General features: G+C 42.9%; 1 protein-coding gene across 1 annotated transcript in view; it reads right to left on the bottom strand.

The window, feature by feature from the left end:
- The window catches only part of LOC138492113 (STE20-like serine/threonine-protein kinase), a 520,802-nt gene that overhangs the window by 36,564 nt on the left and 469,296 nt on the right, over positions 1 to 14,942 (bottom strand). The window lies entirely within an intron of this gene.

Genomic DNA, 14,942 nt, shown 5'->3' with positions numbered 1-14,942 from the left:
GTGTTCTGGGGATGTATTCCCATAGACGTCGTCCAATTCGCACATACTTTGGTTCATCTCAGACTGGCTCCAGCTTACTGTTTTTTGTTTTTTTCTCCTCTCTGTATTTTGCATTTCTTCGATCAGGGTCACTTCAAAGCCTAGCTGCTTGCAGATTTTTTTTATTGTCTATCATTCTGTTCAGTGTTTTTTCAGAATCAAAGGTAATCTTCACTTGGTCCGTTGTTATTTCATCACAGAATTCTACTGTTCGTATGTCTTTTGTTGTGATTTCTTTCAAGTTGGGGATGGCTTGTATCAATCTTAACAAATTGGATCGGTTCATGATTAGATTGTTGTTTTTTGTTGTTATTCTTGTTAGTTTTATTTTCTTGTCTATTTTTTCAGTCTGCTGTTTTTGTTGGAGGACAAAAATTGGTAGTTTTATTACTTTTTCTGTTTGTCCATCGGTTGTTTTATCATCATCATAAATTGTTTTGGAGTTCCCTTGTCGGTGTGAGGTGGTTATTCAAATCCGATGTTGTTTCATTGTCGTCTTCCCATTCAATTTTAGATATTTTGTCAAGTGTCATTTCATATCCTGATTCTTCGTGAATTTGATCTTCTTCAGGTTGCCCTTCTTCGTATTCATCTACCGTAATCAATGATGCCTCTGCAATTTCGATTTGTGCTTCTTCAGATTGATCGATTTCATCTTCCGTATAAGTTGATAGGTTGATTAATTCATCTATTTCTATGTCTGCTTCGTTATGGTCTAGGCTTTTCCTTTTCTCTTTGGGTTCAAGGTTTTTTTGTTTGTTCTGCTGTGTTACTTTGTTCATTTTTGGATGTGGTTCTTTTGGAGGGTTGGTTAGGTTTCTTAAGAATGCTCGTGAACCTCTTTGTTTTTTTTTTTGTTGGGTGTTGTTCCTTTTTTGTCCTGCTCTCTGTTAGATTGTGTCTTGTTTCCTTTTGAAAATATTTCATACGTTTCTTTCCCTTTCGAATGGGGTATAAGTCTCTTGTCGTCAATTGATTTGTTAGTCTATTTTGCTTTATCTGTGTCTGTAGGGTTGTTTGTCTTCATTTCCTTCAGGGGTTCCCCTGTAAGATCAATTAGGTTTATTTCTACGGGGCTGGGATTCCTTTTTGCTTCATGTCTTTCCGGTAACTTTGAAGGTTCACTGTACTCATTTCCTTTTTGCTGTGTTGTCTTGTTACTTGGACTTTGATGGTTTAAATAAGACATCTGCGTTGGTTTCTCTTGGTTTGCTGCTGTCATCATTTTAATTAGCGCGTGAGTCAGGTCTGTTTTTTCAGCTCTGTCGCTGCAGGTGATATCAAATAGTCTGCTTTGCCATGGGTTGCTATTTTGTGCTTTGATGTCTAGTCGCTGCAGTATTTTGTTCATGCATTGTTCTAAATAACTTTGTTTTGAATGTATCAATGCCATGAGTGTTGTTTGATCTTTTATTGAGTCTACTAGTGCCTCTTGTAGCTTCATATATGGCAATAATGATTGTGTTGTAGTTATCAACATATTTTGTAGATCTAGCATTGAAGTTGTTATTGATGCTAACTCGTGTTCAGTACGTTGGTCGCAACTGCATTTATCTTGTATTTCTAGATTTGAATTTTGTATTTCCTCACATTCGACTTTCGAATTATTTTTGTTTTGTGATCTTCTGTCTCTGTTATAGAATTCTTGCTCTTTTGGTATTGGTGCTTTTTCTTTTTGTAGCTTTTGTGTCCAAGGACCTGTGTCTATTTTCTTTGCGAGTGATGGTGGGCTACCGAAGACCTCTTTTCTTCTTTCATGATTCTTCATTAGGTTTTCGATTTCTGTTATATCAAGTGATAATCTTGCAGTTTTAGGGTTTGTCTGCTCATTTTTCTTTGGGTCAAGTTGTTGCGAGTGTCTGCGACTTTTGTACAGGGCCTGCCATTTCTTTTGTGGTTTGGCGGCTTTTTCCTGATGGGTTATGAGTTTTCTTTCTTTTTCGTCTTTTCCTTCTTGTAGGGCCGTTGGATTGGGCGTCTTATCGTTTTCCTTTATCTCTTCCTTCAAGTTTGTTTTTGTCTTGCCCTTTGGGCTGGGGGTAGTTCTGTTACTAAGTTCCACCTTCGTGTTCTTTGTTTTTTCGGATGTCGAATCTCCTGTAGCAAGCTTTACAACAAAAAGTGAAAATGAAAACTTCTTTTTCTTTGGTTGAGGAGTTCTCTTTTGTGTCTTCTTTCATGATTGGAGATAAAGGTTCACTGGTGTTTCCCTCGCTTTCATTTGCTGTAGCAGCTGTTTGGTTTCTTTCTGTTTCTCCACTTTTTTGGTGTCGCTTTCTATAGTGGTCGGTGAGTATTTGATGTTACATTCTCTAAGGGTATTATTTCTGTTGCTAACGCCTGGTTTGGTCGTTACGTGTTGCAGTTCTGGCGTCTCCATTGTCTTTCCTCTAAGGTTCATGTGCGGGGGGGTCGATTCGGCGGCTTTCCCGCGCTTGGTTGTACGTGTCATTCGAGGAGTAGGGTTTCTTGGCGCTTACTTTCTTGTCCCTTCCGGCACAGTAGTGTATGTTTTCTTTCGCATGTAGTATTTGGTTTTTACTTTGTGATTTGTGTTTACTTGTTTACTTATCTTGGGGTTAGGTATTTCTGTTGTAGAATTTGATAACAAAAAATGTTTTTTTCCCCTTTTTTATTTTATTTCTTTTTTCCCTTTTTTTATATTGAAGAGTTGTGTTCTTGGGTTCCTATTTCAGGGCCTTTTGCCTGGATGTGCCTCTCTGGCCGTTGTTGCTAGCAGGGGATCAAAGGCTATTTGCCCGCAGTCTCCACTGACAATTTAATCTGATCCCTCTTAAATTTGGTGGATGATATGTGCCACAGGGTCTACGTTGTTTTCAGCGTCTTTGTACCATTGCCGCCAAACAGCCGCACAACAGCTGACTCCCTTTTCCCCGACGGGCTTAACGCCGCAAGGGTGGTAGCCTCAGTACTTTCTAGGAGGCCTGAATCACGTGATGGAATCACGTGCAGATGAAGCCACGCCTCCTCCAAGAAGCGCGTTCGAGCGTCGGTGCCGGCGAGAGCCTGAATGAGCTTGCAATGCCGGATCAGTAGGTGGGCAGCTTCGGCACAGATGAGGGAAAGTTTATGCTAGGATTAGCACATACTGGCCGGGCGGCAGCCTCAGTCCTTTCAAGGAGGCATGAACCACGTGATGGAATCACGTGCAGATGAAGCCACGCCTCCTCCAGGAAGCGCGTTCGAGCGTCGGTGCCGGCAAGAGCCTGAATGAGCTCGCAATGCCGGATCAGTAGGTGGGCAGCTTCGGCACAGACGAGGGAAAGTTAATGCTAGGATTAGCACACCCCATTTAAAGGTTTTTACCTATTTTGAGGTAAAGCAGTTGTGCTTCCATCCTCTACTTTAAGAAACCTTAAAAGGTGCCATTTTACAATTGTTATCTCCACGTCTGCCATGCCATGTGTTGGAACTTGTGGAAACTCTACAGTTGCTTTTCTGTAGTCTTATTTTCTACTTTGACACTTTTATCGAATAAGGTGCTGGTATAAGGCCTAGGACTTATTTTGACTAATATAGTCAACAACCAAAAAGTTCTAAATAAATGTTGGTGTAGGTGGGTTATCAAGTGATGTGGAAAGTTTCTCTTTGGGGATTTTATGTTCAACAACACAATTTCACTGCATACCTTGATGAATTCTGAAGAGAAACTCAATTGTTTGACCCTGGACTATCCTATTAATAAATCGCTAGAATAATGCCACTTCTCAACTTCAAAGGGGATGCACTTATTGGTTGATCACAGCTCAGGATTATAATCAAACAAAGTAAACAACTCTTTAACTGCAAGGACACTAGTCAGAAAGGAACAAAGAAGGAGAAAGGTGATAGAAGTTGCCCTTTCAACGATGTCATATCAGTCAACCAGAGACACTAGTACAATTCCACACCTTTGAAGACCTTGAACAACCTTCATATTCAGTTGCCTGCTCAAGCACCCGCCCGAGCCCAGCTAAAATGAGCAAGCCACCAGACCCCAGATAGAAGCAACAAACTGTGAAGCAGCACACAATTTGAATCCAGCAACCTCATCCCTGTGTCCACTCCACCAACCAGCAGATCTACCCTAAACCCAGAGCCACAAAAACCAACAATCTTCATCACAACACTACTTAAACCACCTCACAAGAAGACCAGGAAGATGAAACTGACCACATAGAAGAACTTACTCCACCTCTTTGAATCTGAAATTATTAACATTGAGGTCAGTGCAGCTAAGGAAAAAATGAAATGACCCACTGACATTCCTTCCACTGACGAGACCTACCATGGAATGGTGGGCTCCAAATGCCGGTTGATCAACTCATGTTTCATCGCCAACCATGCCTTTTGACATAATCAACCTCTTCTCCGAAGACCAAATAAATCTACTCTTAATCATGAAAACCTGAATCTGTTAATCAATTGTCAGTTTTTCAAGAAAGTATTCAACCAGGCTAGAAGATCAAATACACAAATTCTGCTAATAGGAGAGGTCGAGGGATATCACTCATCTGTAGAGATTCTGTCAGCCTCTGTTGACAACATGACAGACTCTGAATCACTTTCCCTCATGTGCTCCATCACTCGCACCTAACAACTAAGCTTCCTCCTCAAATAGGGACCACCATCCTATAGCCCAAACCTTGCTGACAAACCTGCAGATGCAGCCCCCAACCTGTCCATGAATCGCCAATATCTGGCTCTGAGATTTCAACATCTATATAACAAAGTGTCCCACCATTAGGTTTTCTTGAGATTCCTTCTAAGTCAAATTTAATTCTATTTGGACAGGTATCCTAACCTGATATCCTGCTTTATGTATCTGACCTGACAACAGAAATAGAACACATAACAAAACAATATGTGAATAAGTGATTCAACTATTTCTTTCAAGGTTACAAATGGTTCAAACAATGAATTTTAATTTTCATATTCTGTTATTCACAAATTAAATCATTAACAATAACTAAAACATTAAATAACATAAAGCCACCGGACAGCACCCTGGGAAAATAAGGCATGAAATGGCAAGAAAAAGAAGAAAGAATGGGGACGCGAAAAGGCCGGAAAACTTTTCTTTGTTGACCTAAAGTTTTTCCAAATCTTTCAGGAAATAGAATTAGTACATACAGGAGAAAAAGTTATAGAAAATACGTAACTTAAATTACAATAAAGATAATACTAATGTTATTCTTGTTCCTTATTTTACTATTTGCTTTCAGTTGAGTATTACTTATACAATTGATTCTGTTCACATCTCATTAAGCGAAGAAACATTTTCAATTTTGTATGAAGTTCACTAAATGCAAAAGAGTCTGTCAATGTGTGGCTAACATGAGAGTTACCACTGGATGTTCTGAGGCGGATCTTGAAGGAAGGTAGGGTCACCAAATGAAACACGTTTCGGTGGTCCAAGGTGCAAATCAGAGCCCCTTCACCAGGGCGTGTTCCTAGACCCTGTGGATATATGTATGTATTTTAGTGTTAAGTCTGAAATATACCTATGTCATTTAAAAAAAATCCTTAGTAATCTACCCTGGGCCACTTACCCTATGTGGAGTAAGTATGGGTGCTTCAGGCATCTGCCGCCCCCGAGGTCAGTACGCAGTGACACTATGGCCGTCATAGCGGCGATGAGGCTGATAAACCTTCAGTTTGGCTTGTCCAATAGTCCTGCTGTGGTGTATGTCCACACAACTCTCTGGCTAAATAAAAGGGGAAGCAGTGTCCTTCAATTTGTGGACAGAGAAGCGGGAGAGTGGTACCTAGGCATGTCAATTGGGTAAAATGTACTTCCCCTTGTGGAGTAGGGGATCCTTGCATATTGGAATTGGAAAAAGTGGGGAGGGTTGTGGAAAGACGTGTCACCCTTGTGGTGGAGAGACAGTGGGCGGGGTGGGGGTGTCTCAAATTGTTGCTGGTGAAGTGATGAAGTGCGGGATTAAGTTCAAGGTGGTGCTACCCGGTATAGCCCATGCACCAGAGATAAATGAACAGTGTATGGCGAACAGTGAGTTGTGCTCATGGTAGCATGTGAAAATAAATGCAGGGATATCAATCCATACTTGTGCTGACAGGCATGCTGGAGAGTCCATGCATGAAAGGGAAATGTGTGCCACAGGTGGGCATGCAGTCCAGATGGAGGCAAAAAAGGAAGTGTATCCTCAATTTTGACTGGCTGGAGCCCAGCTTCGGCAGCACGTTCATTATTCATGTATTCTATTTGTTAGCAATCGTATCGTCAACGCGATAAATGCTGTTAATGGGTATAAACAAAATGGTCAAGTTGAGAAACTCACTTGATCAGACTGGAGCCAGGGCACTGAGTGCTGCAATGTAATAACTTACTTTTATTTGAGACATCTATCACGTGTCTCTTCTCTGTGGTGATGATGGCGGCGGCAGCAAAAATGGCAAGGTCGCATTTACCTCATTGTTAGTGATACTGGTATCATGTTCCGATTGGACTAGCAAGCCTAAGCATGTTGATGTCCGCATGTGTTTTTCGTACAGGAAGCCCGTTCCTACTCAGTGCGGCGCGTCGTTACCTAGGTAACCAGCATTGTATGGTGTACACTTCCAACTGTGTTTAGAAATCCTTGAGTGGCTATGACGGGTGGTGCATGAGCCTCTTCTCATGTCCGTCCTTGTGAGGAGGATGAAAAAGTATGAGGCGTGTCAACTGACATCTTTGCGATCTATAGATTCTCCTTAATTTGCGCACCCCACCTGATACTCGGACAGCCAAGTAAGGAGCTGGGGGATAGTCATGACAAGTGCTGAACCAAGTGTGGTGACACCAGTCTGTGTAGGGTACACAAACTAAGGCCACCGTGTTGGAAGGTTGGTAATCATCCCAGTTGGCTCTTGGTAAATTACCAATCATGTGTAATAGAAATAAATGATACAAGTGGGGAGGGGGGTTATATTTTGATCCTATGTTGGTAAAGATGAAGGATTCGCTCAAGACATACTAAAATAGGGCTGATGCACTTCCAATCGGCGTCAACACGAGAGTTGCCACATTGATCAGCTTCTGAGGTCATGTGTGACAGGTGTCGTCATAACGGTCTCATCTTCTTATTGGAATCCTAGATTATATCACTGGTGTGAATTCCTCATTCAGTCCATGATTCAATGTGTCCAGTCTGTTGATCCATCTTATTTCTTTCTCCAGGAGGCTTCTCTGTATGTTGGGTACCCCTTGCACTGTTTCCAGGACCTACCAAACATGTATGTAGGACATGTAATTAATGATAAAAACCAATCGCACACATCTGAAAGTATCGTTGGTGAAAAGGGTATTGTTGGGGTGTCCAGAAGGATAGCAGAGTCGGTATCAGTATTGTAGGGTCAGAATTTTAAAGCAGAATGAGTGCCTGGTGAGAAGAATTGTTTGCCAAATTGTCAAGGAAGCCACATTTAGAAGTAGAGGTTGAATGTAGTTGGACAGGTGCAAGTGTACAATTAAGTTGTAGCATCACAGTGGTTACCGAAAGGTGCAATACAAGAAGATGAAAATAAGATGATTATGAACTACATAAAAAATGGTGGACAACAATTTAGACAATGAATGTTGCAAAAATGAGAAGGATGCGTTAGGGAGTAAATTTAACTATCTGGCAGGACTTCGAAAGCTGGCTTGAGTAATGGATAATGGCACTTACCCAGAGTGTATGGTTGGTTTAAATGTTCCATCCAGGGTCTTTATACTATTTATTGAACTAATAATCACAACCCAAGTTTGTGTTTCAGTGCAAAGAGTGAGAATTTCAGTCTTATTCAGTATTGATTTCTAGGGAAAGATGCTACTATTCTGCCCACATTTGATGGTTGTTTGGTAGGTAAGAGGTAAGGACAAGATAAGTCATTGGGTGTGGTTTTTGTGCCTTAGTAGTCATGGAGGCATCTCCATTGGACATACTGCCTTTTGATGTTCCCAGGTCGGGACCTGCTCTGGTACCACTACATCGCTCATTCATTACTGCCTACCCCTTCTCTGTCTGATATGCTCCCTGGAAATTAGTGTTGCTGTGAAAAGCAAGAGGCACCTGCATTCCTGAGGCAGGTGCAAATTCTGCTAACGGCACAAGCCAAACAGTAGACCACAACAGGGTTACCAGTGCAGTGGGCCATCTGAGGAAAGTAGGCAATGTGATGAGATAGAACAGCTATCAGGGTTGAAGGCTAGTATGGGTGGGATTATCGCCAGGCTCCACAGAATGAGTCTGTGTGGTTGTGCACTGCATAAGGAGATGAATGGGGCTGTGGCTGATCGGCAGTTACCTGAGACCCTGTTGAGCACGGAAGGAGGGCTCTTGACAATGTGGAGAGGAGTCTAGAGTGGATGTGGCCATGTGCAGCCAGCTGCTATGTTTGCCTGTGGTAGGAAGATGAGTTGTTGAGAGGATACAGCTGATCGAGACATGAGGTAACAGACCACTGGTGGGAAAATGGAGACTGGTGTGTGATGGCATGAGTGTAACAGGGTTGTGATCTAGCGCAAGTTCTGCCTTACTTAAAGACCTGCCTTCTTAAAGTCTTTCCCCTGAACATGGAGGCACGTGAGTCAATTAAGGAAACAAAGAGGCAATATAAAGGGAAGGCCTATCCCAGACTAGTGAGAGTAGAGTAGTAGAGTGTGAGAGAGAGACCAGTTACTGAACAAGCAGGACCCTGTATCCCAAGAAGGCATGATCCACCAGGAAATGCAAGCAAAAAATGATATCCCTACAAGGTTTGACACACATGGCAGAGTGAGCAGGGTCCTACCCCGCTTGTAGACCTGAGCATGTGGCAAAGTGAGCAGGACTCTATATTCTTTGGAAGCCTGACCTACTGGTAGAGACAGCAGGGACTATAAGAGTCCTGATCCACTTGGCAGAGTGTGCAGGGCACTATATCCCTAGAAGGCCCGATCCATTTAAGCCAGCTGGAAGCTATATATCAGCCACCGGCTAGATAAAAGGTGAGCTGGGTGCTAAATCTCTTAAACTGAAGAGTGAGGAACCAGGTAGGTGCTATATCCCTGGGACTAGATACCCTTAGAATAAATCAGCCCATTCTGTGTGCACCCGACCCTGGCCTGGACTATGGTTCTGGCTGACAGCCTTTACCCTGTTTTAAAGACCCTTGAATCATATGTTTTGTGTCGTGTGATCTGTCATTTCTTTGCAGTGGCCACACCCAGCACCTCCTTGCTCCCTCTCCCCAAAGCCACTGCCCTCTACCGACTGGCCTGCTGTCACATGCCGTACCCTTCTCCCTTGAGCTGTTGTCTTCTCCTGGTTCCTCCCTCCACACTCTCTTGTGCCCCCTCCTCTGGGTCTGAAACCATTTCTCCCTTTGCTCCTCCCCAGGTGCTTCACCACCGGCCTCTTTGTACTCGTGGTTGCTCAACGGTGCACTTATTTAACCTCTGATGCGGAGTATGAGTATGTACAATACGCCCTATGCTTAACATCTGTCGAACCCATATATGGGAAAAAGCTGGCATGACAATTTGTGAAGATTTAGAGATCTTACAAAATTGCCTCCTAAGAAGTATTTTGGGATGCCATGGGCAACTTTAAGTTACATACTGCATGGGGTAAAGGGCACAACTTACACAAGGAATACATTGAGTTTTAAGCCACTTATCTTCAGGGTGTCAACTAGGCAAAAAATGTAGTGGAACTTGAAAGATTAATTGTGCATGAGGTGTACACCTTGGATGATTACGAGAGGGTCCTATAGCTCGCATATATTCACAAAGAGCTTAAAGGGTTAGACTAGGAACATTGGTGTATAAGTTCTTCAACAATCTTGACTAATTGGAATTCATTGCTGATAGCAGCATTCTCCAGAAGAAAATCGGAATTTAGAGACCATGCATTTTCAGAAAAACGCGTGCTCATGCATCCCTGTGACAGAAAGTGTGACGGTGTACTGTCCTCAACTTTATTCATTTTTGCTTTACAAAGTGAAGGTGGTTTCTGTACAGGAAAGTGTGTGCTGTTAAATAGACAATTCTTCCACATATGCTCTGCTGCTAAAAGGCAATCTTAGTGATTACACCAGAGCGGTTTCATGTGCTGTGAGTATATGAAATAATCTCTGCTTACTCAAACGGTGGATACATGTACACTTCTGCTGTGCATGGTCATCAGACACACCAGCAGCTGAAATGGGAACATCCTGTTCTTCCAATGTGCACATGCCAAACTGTAGAGCAGTTTTCACATGTAAGCTTTACTTTCAAAAGCTAATTTGGCACTAAGGGAACAATTTGTACCATCGTGATGTCTGTTTCGTACAATGTACCCTATACTATAATCTTATGCAGCGCAGCAAAAGATACGAATTGTGATAGGCCTTTGTGTAAGAGCCTCAAAATTTACTGACAAAAATGTTTTGCTCACGAATGTATGTTACGTGCTGTTTTTTTTTATTACAATAAGGTGATCATTGTTACCTCACAATGTTTCAGGAAAATTATTAATAAAGTGTTTGGGAAATGCCCGTTATTTAATACCCATGTTCTGCAATATATTCTATTAATGACAGTGCATGGTATGTACAGTTTTGCCAATAGATTCTATGGGTTACAATATATTCTATTTAGCTCCATTAATGATGCACACTGTGTACAGTTCAGCCGACTTCATGGCCATGCATTTCACCCACAGGGCCCACAATTGACATTAAACACTGTAGGAATTGTGAATATGTGATTTATGTCATTATCTGTTTATGTAAGAAACTGTATGTGGGGAGTGTGATTTGTGATCTTTGCATCCGAATATGAGAGCACATGCACATAATTGGAAGACAAGACCGAAGATTATCACCATCACTGCATTGGGATGAAGTACACCAGATGGACAACAACAGAGATATTACATTCCTGGCAATAGATCATGTCAAACAATCAATAAGAGGTGGAAACCGGGAACTACTGCTGAGCATACTAGAAGCTAAGTATTTTTGTAAATTACTCAATACAATAAAAGGACTTAATACAGAAAATGAACTGGATGTTTTTCTCTGAACCAAAAATGGTACATGTGACTATCCTAAACATGGAACTTATTGTCTTTCAGATCGACAGATATATTAGAATTACTTTTAACTCTGGTTGGTCTCGGGGACAGCATCCGTCTCTTTTTAGAACGTCAGTATAATGCGTGGACGATAGAAGTTCCATCACTTGAATGTCTTCCTGCTCACATGTCTAAATAAACTCTTTCAGCCATGTTGTTAGAGCTGGGTTACTTCCCGAGCGAGATTACTGAAAGAAGCGCCTCCCTGTCACCTCCCAAATCTCCTTCGCCTCCTAGCACCCAAAACACCCCAATGCCTTCCTCTACCCCTTCCCTCCATACTCACTTACCTGCTGGACTGGAGCTGAAGCTTGGGTCCCAGGGCTCCCCCCGCAGTCCCCTGCACCCACCATAGAAATAAAAAAGGGACTATGACCCTTTTCTATTTACTATGGGCTTGTGCAATACGTGCGAATGCAGTCTCTCATAAAAGAAAAACTGTTCATACCCCGGACGGAGACCCGAAATGTGAATAACAATCAACCCTTTTTGGGGGGAACGTACATGGCTGGGAACTGCCCTAAACCCTCACTGAGGTCCTCTCTTCAGCCATGTATGCCCCTGAAGTGGGGGTAATAGCTATAGTAACTGGTCCAGCTGCTTACAGGAAAGGCTTTGTGTTTCTAGTGAGGGTCTTGACACCTCACCCCACTGAGAAACTGCCTTCTAGGGTAAGGCTGGACCATGTGCAGTTGAATTCTGCTAGCAGGGGGTTTGGCCAGGAGGAGACAATTACAATGGATGCTCTTTGTTCTGCAAGAGACAGAAGTGTGAGGGAATTAACATTACCCAGAAATGGAGTATAGCAACATCTTGGAGATACTTTTTTTATCACTTTCTGTTGACGCCAAACAATTTCCTGCAGATGTAGGACTCTGGGTATGACACAGCAAGGAGAGAACATTTGTTAAAATGAGAGGGATTGACACTTACACAAGGCTTGTAAATAGACCAATCCCCTGTTGGGATTTAGCTATTGATTATTTTGAAACAACTTGAGCATTAATAATAATCTGACTTGGAATCTTACAAAAACTCAACCAATTAAAATGGCCTTGCCAGGGTTGATATTACGCAGTTCAGAAGGGTAGACAACCCTTTGTTTTAACCACCACCAAGGGACAAGAGAGATGACCTGCAAAAAGACAAAGGCCTGCCTGCTGCAAAGATGACTTCTACTCAGGAAGTTCACCATCCTGCTTTGTGGCAAGACGGTGCAAATAACTTTGGTATACTTCCATCCCTGGGGAAGAGCAAAAGAGGGCCTGGATTCTTCGTGGGGACAGGTAAAAAGAGTTACAGTGTTTTTTTTAAGTCCAAGGGCATTGCCGTAGCTTTGCTGGGGTTTAGCACAGCCAAACTGCTGTCAGGATGGTGAAGCTTCCCATACTTGTCCACTGCGCCATCCCATTGCCCCATTGAGTCACCTGAAAAGCCAGTTCAGGCATTTGGGTTGAAAATGTGCACTGTCGAGCGAGCCCCTTCAAGCCAACTCGCCCCTTTGGACCACGTCGCAAACCACTGGAAACGCACCAAGAAGACCATCTTCACATAGTCAAGACACCAAATGTAGACCAAGGTAAAGTTTAAGTGGACTAGAGGCAGTTAACTACAATTGTCTACGTTCTGGCCCAGGCCCTTGTAACCTAGGCTCTAGAGACTGGTTAGAGCAACGTACCCGATCTTAAAAAGGCATGCAATGTAAAACCTTTGGATTTTCACTCTTTTCTCTATTCTTGGCTGCATTTCTGTTCCGCTCACGCCCTCTGCCTCCAAAAACAACGAAAATCCTCCAGAGTGTGAATGGAGACATTAAGACAGGCGTAATAGTGTTACGCCTATCTTTAGCCCCTCCATTTACGGTCCGGGGGACTCCAAAATGAGCTTGTGTGTGTTCCCTGCATATGTTCAACTTTTGCAAGGCGGTGTGCAAAGGGAGAGAGTAAAACTAGGCTCTTGCTCTTCCGCTCTGCTTTGCAAAAAAGTAAACATTGCCTTGCAGGTGGCATTAATTAATGGATTCCTATACATTCCTGATGTGAGGCGGATTCCATAGGAATCTGTTTGTTATATACCTGCATGAAAATCGGATGCAGGAGTAAAGCAAACTGCTCACATAAGACAGGGGAAAGCATGGTGGAGATGTTATCGCAGCGTCATGTCCCTCCTCTGCCTTGTGTCAGAAGAAAAATGGTTTGGAGCGTAAAATGAAGGTGTAAAAGCATTACACCTTGCTTAAACGCTTTCATTTTACGATCCAACCCATTCTAAAATGAACCCCTGACATTTTCATGCAAGTGTGAAAGAAATGTATTCCTATTGAATCCACCTTGGCTTAGCACCTGCTAAAGACCAGGCAGATTCTGTAGGCATCCATTAGTAACACTGTCTGCAAAGCATACTAAGACGGCCAAGAAAATGAGAGTAAAACCGATTAAGGGCTAATGTTGGTGGTCCCCTGCATGCAGCTTACATTTTTGTGCAAGAACGGTTCCAAATATATTGCATAAAGAAGTGGCAATAGTGGGCATCCCTGCCGTGTTCCCCGACCTATTTCTGTATTATGGAACACTTGTTTATTGACCGACAGCCATATCTAAGGGGGCCTGGTAATTTGTCCGTACCATCCGTATGAACTTAGTTCCCATTCCCATCTGCTCCATAGTGTCAAACAAAAAGGGCCACTCCACCCAATCAAAAGCCTTTTCGGCATCCAATGACACTAACACTGATGGAATCTGTTTGGAATTAACTTTCTCTATTAAGTGGATCATCCCCCTAATGTTATCAGAGGTCTGTCTACCTATGATGAAACACGATTGATCAGCGTTTATCAAGTCCGGGAGGAGAGCCGCTAATCTCACTGCCAGAATGCCCATATAACGTTTTGCATCAATGTTCATCAAAGGGATGGGTCTATATGATCCGCATTCCGTCAGGTCTTTACCTGGTTTCCTAAACACCACCACTTTTGCCTCTGACATTGTCGGTGTTGCTCTCCCGCTTGCCACTACCACATTAAATAACTCTGCCAACCTTGGAACCAGTTGCCTAGCATATGTTTTATAGAAAGCGGCCGGAAACCCATCCGGTCCCGTCGCTTTATCCAATGGCAATTCCCTTATTGCTGCCTCCACCTCCTCCTTCCTAATATCTCCATTTAGCTCTTCCTGCTCCCCAGCCGTTGTCTTTGGCAGCGATATATCTAAAAAGTAACGGTGTATCTCCTGAGGATCAGGGTAGTTTGATGCTTATGATGATTCGTAGAACTGAGCAACAGTCTTAGTTATGGCTATTGATTCAGTTGCAATCGATCCATTGGGCTGCAAAATCTGCTGGATCGTCTTAGCTGCCTCTGATCCCTTCAACTGTTGAGTCAACAGCTTATCTGCTTTGTTGGCTCGCACATAATACCTGTGTTTGGTCATCAACAGCGATCTCTCTGCCCTACGGGTTCGCAACAGATCTAATTGGCTATGTAGTTCCTTTAACCTTTTATATAGGGCCCTCATTCTGCGTTTCGCTATAGACTGCTGAGTATCTCGCAATTGAGCTTCAAGGTCCCCTTCCATTCTCACCCTCTGTTTCTAAAGCTGAGCTCACAATGCAATAAGTTCCCCCCACATTACTGCCTTAAAGGCGTCCCAAGTCCCTTCTGGTTGCTGTTAAGAGACAGGATTGAAGGGTATTTTTCTGTTGTCACCTCTACCACCACTTCATCACTCAGCAATTCAACTGGAAACGTCCGGCCCACATCCCTATGTGCGTCTCCATATATCTAACTGTTACTAGTAGGGGGGCATGATCTGACAATGCTAT

The sequence above is a fragment of the Ambystoma mexicanum genome, chromosome 10, assembly GCF_040938575.1.
Source record: "Ambystoma mexicanum isolate Mex_15411 chromosome 10, UKY_AmexF1_1, whole genome shotgun sequence".
Taxonomy (NCBI): Eukaryota; Metazoa; Chordata; class Amphibia; order Caudata; family Ambystomatidae; genus Ambystoma; species Ambystoma mexicanum.
Note: the sequence above shows the minus strand (reverse complement) of the source record. Positions and strands in the feature narration are given on the sequence as shown.